Genomic DNA, 24,891 nt, shown 5'->3' on the forward strand with positions numbered 1-24,891 from the left:
CTGCCATCTACTTTCAGACGTACTGCACAGGCATCCAGCAAGCCTGCACACCTCTCGCTGTGAGTGCCACAGTGCATGTGATATCACCTTGTTCAAACCTTGCGTTTCTGTGGTAACTTCAAAGGTGCCATCTTGTAATGTGCCATCGTGTAGCATGATTGTTTCCAGAGCTGTGCGCCGTCTTACACACTGTTCAGCCTGTGTGTGACCTGTTTATTAGCAGTCTAGCTGGTGCCATACTCAGATGCTGCAGGTTGACTGGTGAGAATGATATTAGTGTTAAGCTTCCGTACCTGCCACTTGATATTGAAGGTGTTTCTTGCTGGTGGCTGGAGCTTCTTGTGGAAGTAAATCTCACTTAGGGCCATATGTACGAACACATTTCCCCATAGACACAGAATGGGTAAAACCTTTTGCTACATCTGGCCCTTAGTCACCAACATTTGGCTCACGTGTCTCTACTTGGGCGTCTGACTACCAAACTGTGCTTAGTTTGACTTCACAAGCAGGTCACGGCCACGCTGGCCAATTGTCACTGTAAAGGAATGTGCCTCTACTCGCTGCTCGGGCTATAAATGCATAGGCAGTGCACAGTGAAATAGCCCATTCTCCCCGCCCACCCATTTCCTTAGTTTAGGAGAGCTACAGGCCCAGCATACCTTTCGATTTCATTTGCATATTTTTTTTTCTGGAGCAGCATGTAACTGTCACCGCTTCATGCAGCTGCAGTGTAGCATATTAACACCCATCGTCCCCTCAGAAGGGTGCATGAATGTGGGACCTAGGCTTGTCCCTGGTTTATGAATATTTTTTGCTTTAATTTAGGGGAAACAACCTTTGTCGCATTTTAATGGACTTTTGCTTTAAATTCCAACAAGCGTTTCCCAGCTCAGTGCTGCCAGCTGGCGCCCATGAGGTCGCATTGCACGCCTCTTTGAAGGTGGCTTTTGTTTGATCAGCACAGCTCCCACTTTACGGATGCCCCTCTTCATGGATATCTTATTTCTTGTTTCTGTTCCGTGCATCGGCACACGGCCGAAATTTCACTTGCATAGAGTGTGTTGTTTTGTTTACTCCCTTCTCCACAATCTTCTGAAGTGCGCAAGTGTGCTTCTTTTCAGCCAGCAGTGCTTCGGGATCGGGACATGTGTAGTGTTGGGGGCCCTAGGTCCCCATGCTACTAAAAGAGAGGACACGGACACAGTTTCTGTGGGTGGCCCTTTTTATTGCCAGGGTCACCTGACTGGTGACGCCTGTGTTGGGTGGGTGTGGGGTGTATGTGGGAGGCCAGCCCTCAGCAGAGAGGCTGGCCAAACACTAGAACGTGTCCAGGAGGACACAACATTCCTCCAAAACTTTGAGGAACAAAAACAAAGTCCAACCTGCAAGAGAAAAACACAGTAACAAAAAACACCACCATCAGTCTCTCGGCCTCGAGAAGGCAGGCCGCAGGATTGCAGTGGGCAGGTGCAGCTGGGAGCACACAGATCCTTCTGCACGAGTTCATGATTTAACCAGGCACAGCCGGGCACGAACACTGTGTGGAAGAAGTCCGGACTCTGACAGTCAGATGGTTGGTTAAGTGTCCACTGATGCGCCGTGGTTCAGTCCTGTGGGCACTCGTGGCGAGGCTTTACAGTTCAATTTGTTCTAATAGGGCGTATCATTCGAATTGGGTGTGTCATTTGAATTGGGTGCATCACGAGCGTTGGTGGAGTCCACTGTGAATCTGCTTGCCGAGACATCCTGGCTTCACGAAGGCCAATCCCTCGAAGACGGATGACATCTGTGATGGCGTGAAGTCCTCCTCTGAAACCTTTGTACATCCTGACACTCTGATGGCAGAGCTGCTTCCAGACCACCTCTCGTTTGTGGATTCTTCACTATGGAACTTCCTCAAGGCCTTTTCGATGGGTTTGCCACGGGATTGGCATGGACTGTGCTGGGCTGCGTGTGGGCCATCTGCCGGCCGCTGCAGGCTCTCCGACAGGAGCCATGGTCAAATCATTCATGCAAACACAAGGGTGGATGTTTCATAGTCAGGGCGCTTGCCGACATGGATCAGGTGCATGCAGGCTCTCAGACGGTCTCAGGGCAATTGTCTTTCACGTTGCCAGGAGGGTGTCTAGTTGGTGGCATGTTGATTCACTGAAGACAGTCTTGGTGTGCTGTGACCTGTTGGAGTCTCCATTGCACAGCCTTGCTTGTCTCCTTGACTTCATCGGTGGGGCAATGTCCAGTCCTCTCTCAAGCTTGATAGGCCCCTTGTCTTGGATGTCACGGGACTGCTTGTGGTCTGTGCTGGGGCTGCTTGTGTGCCACATAGGGCAGCTGCAAGACCTCCTAGGAGCCACTGCCTAGTCGCTCGTGCCATTACAGGGGTAGATGGGTCTAGGTCACGACTTGCTCTTGCCACCAAGAGCAGGATACAGACAGGGCGAGCAGGTGGTCATTGGTTGACTGGTTCTTCAGAGCATTACAGCAGAGGTGTAGGACTCCAGTCTGGTTGTTTAACTGCTCCTTTGATGGATACCGTGATGCACATGGCAATGATGGTGCTTGCCATTCGGAGACCTGGATGACAAGTGATGTTGCTGGAGTGAGGGTGATTGGAGGGACTTCGTCATAGCTAGTGCACTCTTTCTTTTCCTCATGTGCAGATGCTGGCAGTGATGCCATCTGCTTTAAGCAGCCTGTGACAGGTCGCATGGCGTCTTACATTTGATACTCCTGCTGAGCTGTCTCCAGTGACGTCACCGCACCCCAGTGGCTGTCTTGTCTGTGGGTGCACTCTTCCTTTGTGGAAGGAGTCCTCCATCTTTCCACCCTGTTGATCTTCCGTTCTTATTCTTCTGTGGTCGTCAGGTGTTGCAGTGTGACAGGTGATGTCACACAGTCTCCTTTCTTCCTTCTTCATAGCGTGGTGCTGCGCCACGCTTTCTTCTCCTTTGTTGTGGCATCCTGCCACTTGTCTTCCTTTTGTGTGGACCTTTCGAAGGTCCTGTCCGATCCAAGGACTAGGGGCTCTTCCCTGTGTTGCAGTGGTGGCGTCGTGCCACTCAGGGTGTGCGACTCTCCTCTTGCCTGCTGCGAGTTGCTGCTGACTCCGTCTTGAGGCAATGTGGGGGAGGCCACTCCTTGAATAGTCTCGGGCACGTTGCAGGGCAGTGACGGCGGGTAACTTTCTTTCCTGCCTCCTCTTCACTGGAGGACGCAGTGCTTGCGCCTCAAGGCAGTGCCTTCTCGGCACTGGGTCCTGCTTGAACCGGGGTGTGCTTTGCAGGGGTTGGTCACTTCTCTTGACCTGCTGTGTGATGGGCCAACAGTGGCCATCTTGTGTTGCAGAAAGGCCAGCTGGCACGGGCTCTTGTCCCGTGCGTTACGTCACGCTCTCGGGTGCTCTTTCCACTTTTGCGGGCGTTTTTCCGTGTCGTCACGTTCTCTGGCGCAGCTCTCTGCGCACTTGACATAGTCTCTCTTTTCCTGGGCGTCCTTTGTTATTGCCTGGCATGTCCCTTTCTTGTCCTGCGGTGATGTCCATCACTGCTGAGACACGTGGTGTTCTCTCAGCAATGGCGGTAGATGGCCGCCAGGGGCTGCGCAGTCCAATGCGCGCACTTTTCGTGCCTTGCGTGGCACTTACATCCATTTCTCATGGGTGCAGCTTGGTTGGAGCAGCTGCAGTCTTCTATTTACCTGTGCAGCGTAGTCCACATCGCGTCCTTCTTCCTCGCGGTTTCCGTCTTCTGCGCCGTTTCCGTCCAGGGGCACACTCTTGGTCTGGAGCAGTCACTTTCTGAAGGTGTTGCTGTAAACTTGCCTTCATCCAAGCTTGTTTTCCTTTAAAACAGGAATAGGGTGCAGTACCAACTTTGGCCACTGGATGCCAGTAGTGCACTTCTTTTCCATGCTTGAAAGACACTCTTTCTTGCTCCTGTGCCTTGTTTGTTGGAGACAGACACCAGAGAGGAACTAGGCTGGAGGGGGCTGCAGGTAAGTGTCTTTTCTTTCTTCCTTCTTGTCTTTTTTTTTTGCGTGCTGCTCAGAGCACAATCAAGGCTGGTGGGGTCAGCGTACCTCTGTACCGCTTACTCCCTCTCCGCCAGGCGGATTTTAGCCCTCCGTCACTCGGGCTGCTTTATATAGGGGCACTGCTCCTACCTTTTACCGCCGGGCTCGATGGCAGCATGCAGAGCGGCAGGCACGCTTCTTCGCATATGGGGCGGGCGGCACCAAACAAGTTGTGTGGCAGCAGGCGGGTGGCTGCAGTGCCTCACTGGGCGACATATTTTTCCTCCCACGAGGAACAGCAAAGCGCAGGGCGGCACACACGTGGGGCCTGACCCACTCGTCGCCAATGTAGTGTTGGGGGCCCTAGGCCCCCATGCTACTAAAAGAGAGGACACAGACACAGTTTCTGTGTGGGTGGAACTGGCCCTGGGCACGTGCGCCCGACCCTTTTTATTGCCAGGGTCACCTGACCAGTGACGCCTGTGTTGGGTGGGTTTGGGGTGTATGTGGGAGGCCAGCCCTCAGCAGAGAGGCTGGCCAAACACTAGAACGTGTCCAGCAGGACACTACAACATGCATGCTCTGTCTCTGCTTGTGTTCACTGGAGCGGTGCCAACGACAGCTCACATGTGCTGCTGGGCAAAGAACTTGCGGACGCACCAGAATCAGCTCCAGAGACAGGACACCTGATCCAGGTTGTGCAAGAGCCACAAGGCTTAAGGGAAGCTTTTAAAATACCCCTTTCTTTATTGCAATTGCTCCTGTTTGGGATTTCACAAGTGCTGGCTTGTGTATGCATACTCTTGGGAGGCGAGGTCCACTGACCCCTGGCACCAGGACTGTCATTCGGCATCATGGAGGGGGATGTGCGCCACCCGGGTAGCACTGTTCTCAAGGAATATGCAAACTATGCAGAGGTGTGCAAGTTCTATATCAGCCTTCATGGCCACAGTGCATGAGCAGGGCACGGCCATGCTGGCCAATTGTCACTGAAAAGGAATGTGCCCCTACTCACCGCTCGGGCTATAAATACGTAGGCAGTGCACAGTGAAATAGTTCATTCTCCCCACCCACACACTTCCTTAGTTTAGGAGTGCTATAGCCCCAACATACCTTTTGATTTCAGCAGAATCTGACTGTAACTGCTTGCCGCAGCCCCAGTGTACCATATTAACACCCATTTCCCCCTCAGGAAGATGCATAAATGTGGGACCCACGCTTGTCACTGGTTTATGTATATTTTTGCTTTGGCTTAGGGAAAACAACCTTTGTCTGCATTTTAATTGAGGTGAAAGTATTTATGTCTTCGTAGCCAAAACGCTTCTTGTTTATCTTTTCAGCATTAAACACAATGCACTTTAGTTACATCTTTAACATGGAAGTTGATCCAAGCCTGTCGGAACACAAGCTAATAAACCAATCTAACCACCAAAAGGTGCAGCCCTGCCTGGGCACAGAGTACCATGGGTCATTAGTGCAAACTGTTTTCAGCCACAAGCACAGCCAGGGCCATTATAGCATAAGCACAGCACTCTTGCATCACCTAATTCAGTGGATCCAAATTCTTGCAATCAAATCATATTCAGGGAACTTTCTGGTGATTGGCCTCGTGTGCCTCTTTCTTTGGTAAACTGCTACTTTCTGAGATCACCTATAAGGCAACACCTTTTGTTTTAAATAAATATATATGCACTATACATGCTTATTTACAATACTGTTCAGTGAGCTCTCTTCATCCATTGGTTTGCTGTAGTCTGTCCTACATTTTGTGCCCGCCCACCACAGCATGGGGACACAGCTGTAGTGATGCATTCTGCTTTTGCACAATGTGCATGTTTGTGCAATAAGTAGATCCTTTCAGTGCCGGGGACTATAATATACTCTTTACCACTATACTCTATACCACAGCACTCTATACTATTCTACCTCACTACACAAAAACACTAATACACTTTAAACCACTTTTCTCAAAACAAATGCTCTCTACACCACTACACTCTATCCCAATACACTATGCACCTCTGTACTCATCTACTACACTGCATTATAAAACACTACACTCTACAATACTAAACTCAAATACTATACTCCATTAAACTATGCTACAACAACACTATAATACAATATATACTACTATATATTACTAAACTCTACAGTACTATACTCCACTATGTGCCATTTTACAACATTACTCCACTATACAATGCTCTACGCAACTATCTCTATAAATGACATACCACTTTACTCCCCTATGTTCTATACCACTATACTCCTACACTAAATTACAATAGACTATGTCGCTCTACTTTGCAACGCTGTACACAACATCCTTTACACTACTACACTGCACTGTACTGTAGAACCCACCCATCAACACCACCCATCGACACCACCAACACTGATGCAGCTGCCCGCAACTTCAGGCAATGGGTCAACACCTGTGCCAATACTCTCGCCTCAATAAAGAATCCCTCCAACAGACGCGCCAACAGAAAGACCTTCTGGTTTACTGCCGACATCCACGAATCTAAGCAAAGCTGCCGAAGACTCGAAAGAAAGTGGTGCCAAGATCAGACTCTGGACAACCTCACAGCCTTCAAAAACACCATCCTCAGACACCACCAACTCATCCAAGCCATCAAGAGAACCGCCTTCAAAGACCGAATCATCAACAACGCACACAGCCACAAGGAGCTCTTCAACGTCATGAAAGAACTCTCCAACCCCAGCTCCAACGCCAGCAACATCCCGCCATCCCAAGACCTCTGCGATTCCCTAGCCTCCTACTTCCACCACAAGATTGTAGACATCCACGACAGATTCAGCACCCAGACCCCCCAGGCAACCACCAATACCACAAATTCACCTCCGACCAACCTCCTGCTCTCCTGGACCCCCGTCAACGACAACAACACCATCGAAATCATGAACACCATCCACTCCGGCTCTCCATCTGACCTCTGCCCTCACCACATCCTCAACAAAGCAAGCTCCGTCATCGCACCCCAACTACAGAAGATCATCAACAGCTCGTTCGAGTCCGCCACCTTCCCGGAGAACTGGAAACACGCTGAGATCAACGCCCTCCTCAATAATCCAAGGCGGACTCAAAGGACCTCAAGAACTTCCGGCCTATCTCCCTGCTCCCCTTCCCGGCAAAAGTATTTGAGAAGGCTGTCAACACACAACTAACCCGCTTCCTCGAGGAGAACTGCACGCTGGACCCTTCCAAATCCAGATTCCGCATGAACCCCAGCACCGAAACTGCCCTCATCGCCGCCACCGACGACATCAGAACCATACTGGACAGCGGCTAAACTGCGGCCCTCATCCTCCTGGACCTCTCGACCGCGTTCAACACTGTCTGCCACCACACCCTACGCTCACGCCTCAGCAATGCTGGAATCCGTGACAGAGCCCTGGACTGGGTCACCTGCTTTCTCACCAGCAGAACCCAGAGAGTCCACCTCCCCCATTCTGCTCAGAGGCCACCAAATCATTTGCGGCGTACCCCAGTGTTCGTCCCTCAGCCCGACCCTCTTCAACGTCTACATGGCCCGCTCGCTAACATCACCCGATCCCACAACCTCAACATCATCTCATACTCTGGTGACACCCAGCTGATCCTCTCCCTCACCAAGGACTCCACCAAGACCAACCTCCACAAAGGAATGAAGACATTGTCGAATGGATGAAGAGCAGCTGCCTCAAACTCAATTCCAACAAGATGGAAGTCCTCATCTTTGGCTCCACCCCCTCCCCATGGGATGACTCCTGGTGGCCTGCCACTCTCGGAACTGTTCCGACTCCCACCGACCACGCACGCAACCTAGGATTCATCTTGGACCCCTCACTAACCATGACCCAGCAAGTCAACGCTATCTCCACCTCCTGCTTCAACACCTTCCACATGCTCCGAAAGATCTACAAATGAATACCCACCAAAACCAGAAGAAAAGTCACCCAAGCCCTCGTAAGCAGCAAATTGGACTACGGCAATGCCCTCTACGCAGGAACCACAGTCAAACTCCAGAAGAGGCTGCAACGCATCCAGAACGCCTCCGCATTCCTCATCTTGGACATCCCCCACCACTGCCACATCACAGACCACCTGGCTCCCAGTCAACAAGAGAATCACCTTCAAACTCCTCACCCATGCTTACAAAACACCGGACCAGAATACCTCAACAGACGACTCTCCTTCTACACCCCAACCCTTCATCTCCACTCCACCGACCTCGCTCTCGCAACCGTCCCACGTGTCTGCAGAACTACAACCGATAGTAGATCATTCTCGTACCTTGCCGCCAAAACATGGAACACTCTTCCCACCCACCTGCGCCAGACCAAAGACCTCCTTACGCTCAGGAAACTTCTAAACACTTGGACGTTCGAGCAGTAGCAGCAACCCCTCCCCCTCCTTCCCCTTCCCTCCTCAGTGCCTTGAGACCCTCACGGGTGAGTAGTGTGCTTTACAAATTCCTGATTGATTGATTGCAAACCACTTCACGTCACTACAAAACAATCCACACTACCACACTATACTCCACTCTACAACACTATACTCCCCCGGCAACCCTTCACAACACATTAAGCTACTTCATAACACTACTCCTCACTTATATGCATGCCACTAAACTCCACTATACGGCAAGACCTATTGGCATTGCCAATGCTTGTTACTTGTGCTACTGAGACAGGTGTACATTTATGTAATGCAGAAACTTTGCAATAGTACATTTTCTATATTTTTGTTGTCAGTCACATTCAGCATGCATACGTACTCATGCTCTTAACAGGACTAAAGTTTGTCTGAGGTGGGAAGGTGCCCTATAAAAAGGTTGTCAATGGCCATAAACTCACCAGTTTGTGGCTCTTCACTTCCTTTGAAAGACATTCCTCATTAAAATGCCCACTCACCACAGCTGTGCACCTGTTTGCTTAAAGTAAGTTAATCACTCTGTTTTGTGAATAAAAAACTTGAAAATATCTCCATATTTCAAAGCATCTTAGCAGATATATCCCTCACAGATAGGGAAATAGCTTTCAGAATCAGGACTCTGATCACGTGACGACATGGAGTTAAGTGTTAGTCCAATCCGTACTGGCTTCATAACACTATGACACCTTTCCTATCTATTATGTGCAGAGATATATATAACGAGGTATGTGGTTTTGTAGTAAATGTGGGAGGAACAAGGTGGGGTTGGGAAACGGCGAATATTTATTCCAAAATTGGGGGGGGTTTATGGAACTTTAAGGAGGATTTAGGAAGAGACATGCAGGTACTAAAAAACTACGACAAATAAATAAGACAGTTAAATTAAACTTCACATAATTCACAATTACTTTTACAATAGTAGCACTATTGAGAAAACATGCTTAAAGCTACTCGAACAAAGCACCCCTTTTGGCGAATCACTGGTACTGCAACACACTATTATACAAATCAATAAATTAACACTTAACAGCACACAGGGAAAATTGGAAAATTAAACGTAAATAAAAGTAAAAAGTAATTAAAAACAGAAATACATTGAACATTTATAAATTGTGAACTTTGACACAAGTAACATAAAAATTATTTTGCAGTGAGGCAACATTCATATTTAACATTCAGCATTAAAGAATGCTATTACAATTAAGCCTGTGAATGCAAGAGCAGAGAGAGAAAACATTCAGCACTAATACACATCAACAGCTAAAGGACCTTCATTTTGAGGAAAAATTATCTGAGGAGGGGAGAGGCGATTTCTTACAAATGCTGTTAGAGGGAAATCTGTTAATAAAATAAGACAGATCAATTTGACACAATAATATAGGTTTAATCGATTTTCAGCTGGGAACAACAGGCAGTTTCAACATAGAGGCCATGACTGAAGTTCAACGTTCTGGTTCAAACACCAGTAGCATTTATACTGTAAAAACCACAAAAAACTGTGGTCAAAAGTTCAGCATTGACGTAAGCAACTACAAGCAGTACAGATAAGATAATGAGGTGCATCTGGAAAGAAGCACGTGCACTTGTTGGCCTCATGGGTGGGTAAGTTACACTGACGTCATTCACCTTATCTATCTTTCTGCACAACAAGAGATCATATGTTGCGTGCTGCTCATGGTAGCCCTGCCTTGCAAATACTTATCTGACCCTTACACAGTTCCCCTTACCACAATATGAATGACTTGTGGTTTTTCCTAAGTAATAAGTGTTTGTTTGTCCTAAATATGACCTGCCTTTTCTATTGAACCCACAGTCTGTCTTTTTTTAACATGTCATGTATTAAGCCTTTCACTACTTACATTGGTTTACAACTATCTCTAGCCTAAAATGTTTGTATTGATATTTGGGAACTTATGTTTGTTTGTAGGTGATGGATTCCTATTCTTCCTACATCATTCCCTCCTCTAGTTGATTATTCAACTACTTTTCCTACCTTCCCATCTACTAATGAAACTAGAGGAATCACCACATACCCACTACTCTGTCCCTCCCAATTTAGCTGTCATCCTTTTGCAACATGCTATTATTACCTGAAAAATAAGACACATCAAAAGCAACAACACAATCAAGGCAACAAGGCCTTGAACAACCCCGACATCCAGGGCGGCACCCATTCGAACCAGCCCTCGAACTACCCATCAGGGGCACCCCCCTCATCGATCATTTTCTTTTGTAGATCATGCAATGTCTCAATGGCCTGAGTTAATGTCCCATTGGCCGGATCATTGGCCGGCACATAAGTACAAAAGGCCGATCCAATCTTCTTACACACCCCTCCTTCCATGGCCGTCATTAAATCAAGTACATATCTGTGTTGCATTACCAACAGCCTAAGGGCTCGGAGTTCTTCCTTGGTAGCATTGAACCCATCTTCAGTTGCATTTATGGTCTTCATCAATTCAAAGCGCGTGATCTGCAGCCAGCGTGCAGTTGCCTTCGCCTGAATTAATGGTAGGATGATACCAAAAAGATTTGGGCATCATTAAATAGTCTATGTTCCTGTGGAACGTCTTTCCACACTTCAGTACCAAGAAACTCAGTAGCTCGTTTTGTCCGGTAATGGTGAAGCAAGGTTGTTGGACGGCTCATGGGATGGTCATGCAACTGAGAGATGTCCACACCTGGTATCACCAGGGAGGGGGTGTGCAAAGTCACTAGGGAGCAGAGGCCATTGCAGTTCGGGGGTAGTTGCATGTGGAGCCGGGCCCCACACATCCAGTGGTGATCCATCAGGCTGGTGGTGCCGCCCTGCATATCAGCGTTGTAGGTGGTGATGTTGCAGTTGAGGTTACTCCCCACCTTCACTGTCCCTTTCCCTCTGAAACAAAGAGAAAACTGTGTTAATTTCATTGCTATTATAGGGTGTATGGTAGTCCCTGTCCATGTATATTTCTGTATGTTCGCATCCCATATTTCCTGACATTGGCCTATTATCTTATTAAAGCTTAGTGGACCTTGTGCCTTGGTACCATTCCATACTGATATTGCTCTACTTGAGAACTCTGCCTCGGTATGTCATTTATCATGGGCAAATACTGATCCTGTGATACTAAGAACTGGCCTGCATGCGCAATCAGGGGGCAGGGGTTTCGCTAAATAGTTACTACATTCAGATGATAGGTAAGACCTTCCAAAAATACCTCAACATAATACCCATTTTTCCCAATCTGGGTGAAACATTGTTTGCCCTGCTTCCTTCATTCTTGATATCTCTTCCATTATCTCTTGTATTTCTGTCAGGACTTGTAGGACTTCTGGGGTGGTGTCAAATCTAGTTTTGTTAACTCGTGCAGTAGCAGGACTAACGTGAGTTGGCTGTAGCTGTGCTCTCATTCTGCATAAAAATAAGTGCAGGAGACAATGTGTAATGTTTGGGGATACCTCTTTAGGGAGATGCAATTTATCTACTCCAGCAGCATGGGGGATGAGAGAGCATACATAACAACTGGTGTTGGATGTGGATGTGCCTATACTGTGCATGTGCTGATACCACACATTGTCAAACAAAGCAATATGGAGAGGGTGATGGTCAGTATCATTATCAACAATTCTATGCATGCGTGTAATAATTGATATTGGATCAAACAAATTAAAATATCCAAGGGCTAAAAGCTGCAATAACAGTGCAACGAGGAGGAAAAACAAACATAAAATACATAACTTAAAAGAAGAATTGTCTAAGATTGAAGCTTTAGAGGGAGGCTTTACTCCTGTTGCTTCTCCTGTTCTCCCCCCTCATTTTTCTGCTCGGTGTCCAAAGGGATGGATGGCATGGTTGGGGCCAAGCGGATATCCTGGAGGTGGTAGCATAGTTTGTGGCCTTGGACTTTCCACCGCCACGCCAACAGAACACCGCCCAGCAAATCACGTCCTGTGATTCGGCGTGGCGGTGTTCTGTTGGCGGTGTGGTGTCGGCGGAGCAGCCCCCATGCGTGTATGTGTGTTGGTGGTGCCTGCGTGCGTGACGTGTGTGTATGAGTGTTGTTATGTTGGAGGTCGGGGTGGGGAGCGGAGTCTTGCCACCTTTGGGGGGTGGCAGGGGTGGTGGGGGGGTAAGGAAGGGAGTCGGGGTGGGGGCAGGGGGTGGGGGAGACCCCTATCAGTGCCAGGGAAGGTATTCCCTGGCACTGATAGTGCTTACCGCCATGGATTTCATGGCGGTTTCAAACCCCATGAAATCCATGGCGGTCAGCTGGGTCCAAATATCGGCGGCGGTATAGTGACGGCCGCCGGGCTGGAGACCCTGGTCTCCAGCCCGGCGGGCGGAACAGAGAACCGGCGGATGACCATGGCAGTAACCGCCATGGTCATAATACAAAAAAAAAGACCGCCAGCCTGTCTTACCGCCGCTTCTCCGCCTTCCGCCAGGGTCATAATGAACCCCATTATCTCACTCTTGGCAGTATTGCTCCTTCCTTCAAAGTTATTCTGAATGGTACTGCTGTGCGGACGAGGCCTACATCATAAGGGCCTTTTTGTCCATAAGTTAGAGGGTACCTGGGCAAGGTCAATATCTTTGATAGGACTGGAGACATTTATTGGTATCACAGGCCTTGTCTCCAGTGTGGTGAGTAAAGGTACACTGTTTTGAAAAACAATCTCTGTCCTTCTAAAGTCATCAGCAAACAACTGGTCATCTGATATGTCGCCCACCTGCATGTTTGGATCATAAAAGATGACAAATGCCCACATCGCACCAGTGTGGTCACTTGCCATCAGTGTCCTAAAGGTGGGGGACACTTCTAGAGCCTCTATTTCCAGGTTGAGGTTTTTGTCTAATATTTCAAAATAGGGGCCCTGTCGTCTAAAGAGAAAGTTTTTGGGTAATTCAACTAGTTTCCCTGTCAGTTCCGGTGTTTCTGCTATGATGGTGTACACTGCTCTAGTAAAGGCTAACATGTCTACAGGTCTGGCTCTAACTTGGTTACCATCTAGGGGGTGTGTAACCATTGTCATGATGCGTGTACTAGATACTCCAGGTGTTGAACAGATCATAGTCCCATCCTCTTCAAAGTGAATAGTCATATTTAATTTTGCCATGAGATCACGTCCTAGCAGATTAGCTGGTGCATTTGGGGAGAATAAGAAACATCCATCAACATACCTCCCCCTATTTCCATCTCCCCAGGTTTAGTGAATGGAACCCTCATTACAGCCCGGAGAACCCCTGTGTGTCCATTGATAAATTTGACAATGGCAGTCCCTTCTCACGGATACAGGACCTAGTGGCCCCTGTGTCGGTGAGAAAGGTGTGCTCCTTGTCATTTATGGATACCATCACAGTGGGTTCCTCATCTGGCCTGTGGGTTACCGATAAGACTGGACACATGAGACTTCTCCTTGGGCACCTTCATTGGGCATATCCTCCCATGTAGTTTTGCTGGAATGGGTTCCCTCCCCTGACAGTTACCCCTCCTTGTAAGTTCTGGTACTGCAAGGTGGGCTGCACTGTCTGCTGTGGCCCATACTGTATTTGGGGCACTGATTGCTGTAACTGCTGAGGCTGTATTTGTGGTTGAGGCTGCAGTTGTATTTGGGGCTGTGGGAGATATATCACTTGGGGACTCGTGGCAGGTTGTGCTACAATGCCACCAGGCGGTACCATTTGTTGGCCATAATTTGCCCTTGTCTGGTTGCTAAGTTCATCTTCCTTTTTAAACCTACAGTCTCTAATGAAATGTCCTGTCATTTTGCAATAGTGGCATGTCTGTCCACTCTGGAATGTGTTTACTCTATTTCCCCCAAACCTTCCTCGCCCTCCTCTTCCATTATTCCTGTTATTGCTTCTCTGGGCATACTGGTAGGGTTGCATTGGGGTGCCTGAAGGAGGCATTCCCAGGGACACTGCAGCTAACTGTGTGGTGGCAGTGGCAATTCCTTCCTCTGTTTTCTTGGCTAGTTTCTGCTGGACCAATTTAGCTGCTGCTTTCTCTATTTTATCTGTCTCGCTCTTTTCCTTTTCTTGTCTCTTCTTACAAAAATGTATTATATGTGCTTGTATCTCTGTCCATGGTTTGGCCTCCAAGGCCACTATATTATCTAATTTATCCTGCACTTCAACTGTCAGACCCTTTTTCACTATATTGAAAAATATTATTGCATTCTGTCCAGTTACATCCCAACTCTCCCCCACTTCCTGTGTCCATTTTTCCTTCATTCTGCTAAGGAATTGGGCTGGGTCCTCATTTGGCTGCATTGTTTGTGCCATAAGGGACCCACTGTCTGGCCTGTCTGGATACATTTTCCTCAGCTGTTTCCAAACAATTCCACTTACTCTATTAAAGTGTGCCCCATCACATTTTGGGTTAGTCAATGTCACATCCTTTACGCCTGCCTTTGTGAACAGTGTGTCTGTCTCATCTCCTATAAAGGAACTTAGTAAACTCCTAATGTCCCCTATTGCAAGAGTAATCCCTGCAGTATGTTTCTCCAGAGCTGCTATCCATTTCCCAGCACCCTCCGCAAGTTGTGGCAACTGTTTTTTAAGATTTTCTTTGTCCATCTGGGGCCATGGTATATATTGAGGCACCCCTGGGCCCTTGAATATCAAGGGCAATTGTGACAGGACTGTAGTCCTATTGCCAGTAGGGTGACGAGAGTCATACTTACAAACATATCTCTGCCACACCCTTAAACTTTTCTGCATATAGGGATAATCCCAGTAAGGATCCCCTGCACCCTGAAAAATGCACATTTCTGCATTAGCCATGTCTCGGGGTTCGAAGGAACCCTCTCGTGGCCATAGTTTAATCTGTGATGCCAATCCTTCTGTCCAACCTGCTCGGTTGTCAGTAAAAGGGACAACATTATACCAACTACTTTCATACTGAGCTGCTATTTCATTGGGCGTCAAATTATTGCCAGGACATACAGGGAATGATTGTGCCATGTCTTTCCTCAGTGTCATTTTTCCTGCCATATCAAATGTTCCCTTTCTCTCATATGGGCGTGCATGCACCCCATCAAATACTAATCTCTGTAATTCTCTTGGCTTCTTTTGTAAAGTCTGTCCTGTCTTATTGTTTTCTTCTCCCTCACAGGCATATTGTGACTGTTCCTTGTTATGGTCCTCAAGAAGGGACATTCTTTTAACATGTTCAGTGATGTCATCTAATGCCCCCTCTGATCCTTTGTAGGATTTTTCTAAACCCATATCTTTTTCACCTAAGCGGCTATGTGTGGAGACGGTGTCATCTAGTCCTTCTTGTTCAATTATTTGTGGCCTAGTGAGGGCCCTTGACTGCCTCAGGGGCCCTTCCTCCTTTTCCCAAGTCGCTCTTTGGTCTACCCGTCCATCTTCCTGCTCTGTGACCCACTTGCCTACACTATTCTCTTCTGCTCCTGAGTGCATGAACCTCCAGCACTCTGTGGGAGGACTTTCTGGTGTGAAAGCTAACCTTCTTGTCTAATTTTTAATATTGGTACTCAGTTTTTTCAAAACACCTTCCTTTTTTCTAGCCCCCTCCATTCTCTGTACCCCTCTTGATCCCTCATTAGATATACCTTCATTCTTCCTAGTGGGGGACATCTCGTCCTCTAAATGAAGTGTAAATGTGGCATTTACTGTCCCTATGTATTTTGTACTGTCCCCACCTGACATTTCCCGTGGTGTACTGGCCATTTGAGGACATGGAGATGGGTGAACATATTCTCTATGTTTAGAAAATGGTGGGCTATACTCTGGGTCTGTATATTCCACAGAAGGGGGATGTGAAGAGGTGGGTATTGAGTGTGGGGCACCAGGTTGCAATGTATACATGCCCTGTACCTTTGCACTGCCTAACCTTAATTGCACATCTTGATAGGGGGGTGGAGGAGCCGAAGGGAGGGTTTGAGGCTTTGAACTTGACTCATAATTATTTGTTTCACAAAAGACCCTCCATTGGTCTAGTGTGATCTTCCTTTTCTCTAGTTTATTTCCCTTGTATTTAGTCTGTAGGAAGGTGGCCATGTGTTCTATTATTGTATTATCAAATGTGCCCTCTTTGGGCCATGCATGTGCAAGTTTTAATATTGCTTTGTGCCATTCCTTACAGTATTTTCCTATCCTGTCTCTGTCTCCTGGGAACACTTTAACCATGTGTTCTAAAGGAAACCCCATGTCTGTTTAGTGAACTTAATCTTTTTTACTATATGTTTTACACTCTAAATGGACTTCTATGTACTTCCTAGGCTATTTCCAGACTTCACATAAACTATTATTAGGCTGTGAAGGTGAAAATCATATATATATATACAGTATATATATATATATATATATATATATATCCCTTGGGTGGGTGCATTTATGTGTGGCCTAAGTGGTTTGTTTGCCTGACACAACAAACAATAATGTTATTGTGATATATATACATGTTTATAAATTACTCATATCCTAAATTCCACACTGGGAGGTCCCTAATAAATGCATACAGTAGGAGGTCTGATACTAAATATGAGTCTGTTATTATTGCATGGAATTCACGTAACTGTTGCCCATGGTTCCACTGAAAAACTGCAGTAACTTCAATATATTCACTTTCCGGCCACAAGGTGGCACCAGTGTCACATATGATTTTCTTTTTTTATAGGCCCTCAAAGGGGTGCTTTACTCTTGGAAAGACAACTGCAACAGGTTTTGTAGATTTCAAAATTAACTCTTTTATTCTAATTATGCGAAGATCCTGTTCACATCTATCTGAAAGTTAGTTAAATATATTTGTATGTATGGTAGCTGATAATTCTCCTTCTATATGTATACCTTCAATATATGTGTGTATGTCCCAGTCTATACTATTTGATAATTCATCTAGCCTTCAATCTTCAGGCTCTATAGTTTCATAAAGGGGATAATAGTTAGTAGTGTCAATATTTGTTATGGGGTTCATAAGCCTACTACACTACTTTTAACTTGGAGGATAATGTCCTTGTATTAGTTCTTTGAATATTTTTCTATAATTGTATAACAGGCATTTCTCTTATGTCAATGTAGGTTGTTTTTAGGCCTAGGGGTGATATACTATAAATACCTAGGCATTCATAAACTTCTGACTTAAAAAATGATTCTATGGTATTGATATTGCTGATCTACTAAGGTCAGGTCTGTTGCAGAGGGCGACAGCCTGACCGTTATAAAAATGAATAATTAATTCAGGGATGTGGAATTAATTAGTTGACTTTTTTGGGACATTACTTTACTTTTGAGTATACTGTTATAACTTAACCTTCATAAGAATAGGAGGTCTGATACTTATTCCTAAATTATACACTAAATAACATAAACTTATATATTGACATTATTATGTGGCCACATTTCTATCTATACATGCATATACATACACAGTAATTCTCAATTTCATACTAGGGCAAACAAAATACTTCTGGTCACTTCTCTCTGGATTCATAGAGGGGACAACTTTTCACTATTTGCAGCTACAAATTGTGACTTCCAGACTTAAGGTCTGGGTTAGGTTGACATGAGTGTTCTTTAGAACATACACTGATTGCTCAGCCTCAAGTCCACCACTACTCCTGACCACTTTTGACTTACTTAGTCAAGCTCCCTGTATCTTCCGGACTTACCACTGGGATCCCTTAATATTATCTCAATTCATACACAATCTTGCATGCAAACACAAAAATTACATACATTACAGTGTCAACATTGTAGATGTCTTTATAAAATAAAAGGAACAGGCATCGTACTTTGTCCACTTCACTACCTCCCACTGAGACCCATCTGTCCCCACGAAATCAGAGATTTTTACATAAAGCAAAAAATAAATAAAAACAGAAATACATTGAACATTTATAAATTGTGAACCTTGACACAAGTAACATAAAAATTATTTTGCAGTGAGGCAACATTCATATTCATCATTCAGCATTCAAAAATGCTATTACAATTAAGCCTGTGAATGCAAGAGTGGAGAGAGAAAACATTCAGCACTAATACACATCAATAGCTGAAGGGCCTTCATTTTGAGGAAAAATTATCTGAGGAGGGGAGAGGCGATTTCTTACAAATGCCCAGGCAAGGAGTCATTGACAGGCACGCTGAGGTGATCCTGGATGTGGTTGCAGGCTTGTAACAAGAGCTTGATTCACAAACAGCCCTCTTCAAGGATATCCTCCCCTTTTCAAAATAATGTCTGCATTACTTTTCCTGGTTACTGGATCATTCCAGATGGTCACTTGAGACACTGTGGACTTCTCACAGGCAAGCCAAAATCACTGCTTGGAATAGGTGCTGATATGCATCACCACCTAGTTGACCAGTATTTCAACATGCCATAGTCATTGGCAGAAAGGCAGCAGGTGGCAAGGTAATGCTATACCATTACCTATTTCCCTCAAGTATTAGGTTATATTTTTTTGCACCTAAAAGGCATTGCAGCCACCCTACCACAGGGAACATAATTTCCACAATAGACACTACTAGCACTTTATCAAGGTGCAAGCTATCTTTGACACCATGGGCTGCTTCACTGTTATGTATGCTGATATTCAAATGACACAAGCACATATTTCGACAATCACCTCTTGCATGCAAGTGGGTTGCTGGGGATTTCAGTGGCATGCAGTGTTTAAATAAGTAAAACTACTCACACTTGCATTGCATAGACGTCTGGGAGATGGTATCTCAAACATAGTCACTCATTATTTAACCACATCACAAGAGGCACTCTCAATATTGAGTTTTAATACATACATATAGCGAATATTAAGTATCACATGTATTAGCCACAGGTGAGGCAATTAATATATGCTCTGTCTCCCAATCTCTTCGTCCCTTTCAGACTTTCAAATACACAGCATCAGCAGTGGTACAATAGGACACTCATACGTACACAAAGCATAATTGAATTCAGTTTTTGTATGCTTAATTAAGGAACAATGCCCCATTGAGGTTGCCAGGGTAAGGCATAGAACAGAGGTCAGGCTCTGAAAGTGTGTTATCAACTACTGGGCTTATTTTTCACTTGAGCTGCCATTTTGTTTGCTGCAAATTTATGGTTAAACAGTGGCCATTCAATTATGAATGGTGGACAAGAAAGGCCCATTGTAACATGCATAGACTACAGTGAGCGCTCCCAGGCTTATCTGTATAATTATAGTAACTAAAAATCAGACGCGTCCTTAAGGTCAATGAACCTTTTGACTCGGTTCAGATGATCATACCCTATGTGGCACATAAAGACATCAATTAAACAATACAAATTATTAGAGAGTCAGTAAACAACGCACCATGACCCATTTGGCCATGATAAACCACACCTTTTATTAACAGTTAAATTTTTATTTCCCTAAATTAACATTGCTAAGATCACATAAATTAGTCTCAAAACCATATGATAAAAATATAAAAACAACACAGGCTGTCCGAAATGCCTAAAGAATCTTAGCTTTATGAGAGCTACAACAACTATGACTTCTATAGCGACAGTACAGATCAAGAGTAATAATAATTGAGCAAGCGTAATAACATACATTTGATTGGTAATAGAATGTTGTCAGTTCAAAGTAAAAAGCAAATGAATAGAAGAAAACACCTCACTAACTCCAGATTAACATTAGCATGTTGGGTTTCATGCAAAAGTTTTAGCAACATGAATTTAGAAAACATCTAACTATGGCTCTATCAAAAGCAGTTAGTACCTGGAAAACAAAAGACAAACATCAAAACACAATTTTCACCTATTACCTATCCTTAAGGATCAGCATAAACTTCATCAGGAGGATATCAGCATCAGGACAGAGGAGATTTGGGAAAAGTGGGACGGTTCAGAATGTGGGCTCTAAGTTCTCTGAACCATCAAGTTAATGTCTAAGGCAGGCAGCAAAACACTTTTAGTTTTAAGCATCAAGCGCAAAAATAAGCTCCAGCATTATTGCATGGAGCATGAGAAATAAATTAAAAATAATAAAGTACCAGAACATCAGTAGAGAAGCTGGTAAGAGTCAAAGTGACTCATAAATCAGCAAAAGAAGTGGCTCCGTAAATTGTCATAAAAAGATTGTCCCCGCACTCCAAGTGCAGAGTGGTTATGATAAAGTGGTCCCACGTTGTCCATTGGTCAGAAACATCTAGCGATGAAGATTGTCCAATTACAGATTTACTACATATCAGAAAAATATGCTAGACAGACATCCACACATCAATGATTGGTTCTATTCCATTTGTGTACATCCAGTTGATATAGTAAGAATCAATTTGAGGAACCTTCCTTTCATTATCAGAGAGTTCATTGTTCTTCTCCATTCCCAAATATGTTTGGAATCAACAGCTACAGTGATATAGGAACATTCTTGAGTTACACCATTTCCTCGAAAGAAATACATTTTGTTAATACAAGCTCTAAACAAGTTTGAGATTTAGACAAATAATTTGTTATACAGTGGACATGAGATGGTTCTACTAATGTAACAACTTACAGTGTTTTGGCAGATGCTCAATTTAATCATGGCCTTGTAAAACTTGAGGCCTTTAGTTTGCACAAACAAAGTTCATAATATTTAGCTGTAAGTATGAAAGAGTAATGCATTCGCAAGCATATATAAACTCTTAATACATATTAATAAATTATTATTGTAAAAGCCCATACACGTTCGTGGCCAGTCAAGTGGACACATTATGAGTCACACGTTATTTTTCTATGCTAATACATCTTATATGTTAAATCAAATACAGGAATATATGTAAAAATGATTAATGTTAATTTCAGTGCTCACACTAGCACTTTGCTTTCTCACTCATTTATCCATTTTTTATACACTGCTAGTACAATCATCATTCACAAGCAAAACCAATTATATATACATCATTTAGCCTGTCAATGTTGTTGCTCATATTGTAAATTAAGCCCCATGCATGTTTATTTTCCTCTGCTGTGTGTGTGGAGCTCTTAACACTCGGGTGGAGATCTCCCAACTCAGTCTGGAGAGCTCTGCCTTCCACTAAAAAAACTGAAATGACATCTAAAAGGAAGAAGTAGGAAATTCCTTCGTCATCTATTCACCACAGCAAAATTCCCCCCGTTCTGTTGTCCCTTGGCCCTAGAATCCCCCAAGTAACAGAAGTACATAAAGAGAAAGCCTCCAGTTTTTCTGATGTAAATGATGTAAAATTGGAAATTATTTGTGAATGGGTTCTACAACAGTCTTCCCAGCTATATGAGAGCCCTTACACCTGCTGAGTAATACAGAAGATATTCAGATCTGATGAGACATTGTAACATGTTGCAGTAGAGTGGGTCCACATCTGCTGAGGGCAGGAATGTGGCAACTGCTGGGAGGACCTAGATCTGAAATGGAGTTAATCAGACATCATTCAGATCATGGGTTTTGCACCGCAGGTAGAGCAAATTCCCATTTCTGACCATCTTCCAATTTTTTAAACCACAAACGCCTTTGATTGTATTCACACTTTCAATAATATGATAGTGTCATGTTTGAAAAAATCTAGATCTTTCTGCAGAAGAGGAGTAAACAGACACTGACAATTACCATTCTATTATGAAATAATCAATGTCAGATAATTCAATCATCATAAGACCTGCAGATAAGGGTCTAAAGACTGTTTTATGGCCTAGAGAATTATACTTGGAAGAAGCTCTACATCACCTGTCTGAAAGGGAATGTTAAACTGTAATACCCAAAACAAATTATTTGGGGGTTAACTCCTTTGGTGTGTTTGACGGCCATCCCTGGTGCACCTGTCAGCCATTGGCCCCCACCAGGGAAGGATTTAAAAAATACTCCAATGCAAAGCACCGGAGCATTGTTTTTTGGTAAAACTCCTGGATGAGATGCCGAACAGCTTCTGCATCTCCCCCTACCCCCCCACCCACCAGCAGGTAAGGCTGTTCTCTACTCGGGGTGGGAAAAAAAGGCAAAAACGGCCTCCTCAGCTTTCAGGAAAGCCTCATTTGAAAGGGGACGATCTCCCCTTTCAAACGAGGCCTTCCTGAAATGGTTTCCTGACACCATCCACGGCTAGGAAACCCCACTAGACACCAGGAATTTCATCTGGGGGGGATCGGCCCTCATGGAAGTGGGTCGGCCCCCCTGAGGGGCATTTGGTTTTTTTAAATTACTCGTTTTCCCTTGAGGGGGGCAATCTCGCCCCCCAGGGGCTGCAAAATATAAAAGATATAATAATTTTAAAAAATGCTGTGAAAATGTTGGGGTGGGCCCTCCTGACACGGCCCGACCCCGTACATAGGGGCATAATATTTTTTAAACATGCGGTTTCCCTCTGGGTCACAATCGCCACCCAGGAGAGCCACATGTTTAAAAAAATTTGAGATACATATTATACATATATAGAGAGAGAGAGTCTCCCTCTCTCTATATATATAGAGAGAGATAGAAATCTGTCTCCTTGTGTGTATATATTGTTTTATACATGTGTGGTTTCCCTGGGGACCATGATTGCCCCCCAGGGAAACCACACATGTATTAAAACGTGAGAGAGAGAGATAGGCTATAAAGAGAGAAATTGCTTCTCTGTCTATTTAAGATTTCTCTCTCTCTCTCTCTCTCTCTCTCTCTCTCTCTCTCTCTATATATATATATATATATATATATACACACACACACACACACACATATTTATTTATATATATTATATATTTATATATATAGGGAGATTTGACAACAAATCAAATGTATGTGGGAGAGGGACTATGGAGAGATAAGGGGTTCTTTTGCTGGGTGATAGTGACGGAATGCAAAAAGGAGGTCATGGGAGGGAGAGCTCCAAAAATGATTGTCACAATGGGCAGCTCCAGAGCTAAAGGCTGTGATGACGGATATGTGGCAAGGTGAAGTAAAACTGTGTCTTTTTGTGTTTTTTGAGTGTCTTTGGAGAACCTGTTAATTAAGGGAAGAAGACAAGGTAAGGTAACCAAGCTTATTTACAGTTGCACACATCACTCACACTTATACCCACCAACAGTTTGCGAACAACATATCTGTTCCTTAGGTAGGATAGTGTTTTAGAAGGTCGGTTTTAGCCAGAAGCAGAGATGACATCTCACTGGATGACTGCTGCTCATGCTCTTAGTCAGGTTATGGAGGACAACTCTGAGGCAGGATCAAAGACTGAGACAGCAGATACCGAGACAGCATCTGAGGGAGAGGACAGTGGAGCAGAATCTGAAAGTGTTTTTCCAGTCAACTTCTCTTCCAGTCTGATTCTGAGGGAGATGATGATAACTGATGTGCTGCTGTTTGTTCCCAAGCACAATCTGCAGTGGGACAAGAGTAGCAGGTTAAACCAACCCGGAGTGGAGGCATGTTGTAGGAGGCTGGACTGGCTTGTAGTGAGTACCTAGGGGTACTTGCACCTTGCACCAGGCCCAGTTATCCCTTATTAGTGTATAGGGTGTCTAGCAGCATAGGCTGATAGATAATGGTAGCTTAGCAGAGCAGCTTAGGCTGAACTAGGAGACGAGTGAAGCTCCTACAGTACCACTTAGTGTCATATTCACAATATCATAAGAAAACACAATACACAGATATACTAAAAATAAAGGTACTTTATTTTTATGACAATATGCCAAAAGTATCTCAGTGAGTACCCTCAGTATGAGGATAGCAAATATACACAAGATATATGTACACAATACCAAAATATGCAGTAATAGTATTAGAAAACAGTGCAAACAATGTATAGTTACAATAAGATGCAATGGAGACACATAGGGATAGGGGCAACACAAACCATATACTCCAAAAGTGGAATGCGAACCACGAATGGACCCCAAACCTATGTGACCTTGTAGAGGGTCGCTGGGACTATTAGAAAATAGTAAGGGTTAGAAAAATAGCCCACCCCAAGACCCTGAAAAGTGAGTGCAAAGTGCACTAAAGTTCCCCAAAGGACATAGAAGTCGTGATAGGGGAATTCTGCAGGAAAGACACAAACCAACAATGCAACAACGATGGATTTCCAGTCGAGGGTACCTGTGGAACAAGGGGACCAAGTCCAAAAGTCACCAGCAAGTCGGAGATGGGCAAATGCCCAGGAAATGCCAGCTGTGGGTGCAAAGATGCTACTACTGGACAGTAGAAGCTTAGGTTTCTGCAAGAACGACAAGGGCTAGAGACTTCCCCTTTGGAGGACGGATCTCTCACGCCGTGGAGAGTCATGCAGAAGTATTTTCCCGCCGAAAGACCGCCAACAAGCCTTGTTAGCTGCAAATCGTGCGGTTAGTGTTTTTGGATGCTGCCGTGGCTCAGGAGGGACCAGGATGTCGCCAATTGCGTCAGGGGACAGAGGGGGTGTCGAACAAGACAAAAAGCCCTCTCAGCAGCAGGCAGCACCCACAGAAGTGCCAGAAACAGGCACTACAAGGATGCGTGAGACAGTGCTCACCCGAAGTCGCACAAAGGAG

This window comes from Pleurodeles waltl, chromosome 1_1, assembly GCF_031143425.1.
Source record: "Pleurodeles waltl isolate 20211129_DDA chromosome 1_1, aPleWal1.hap1.20221129, whole genome shotgun sequence".
Lineage (NCBI taxonomy): Eukaryota > Metazoa > Chordata > Amphibia > Caudata > Salamandridae > Pleurodeles > Pleurodeles waltl.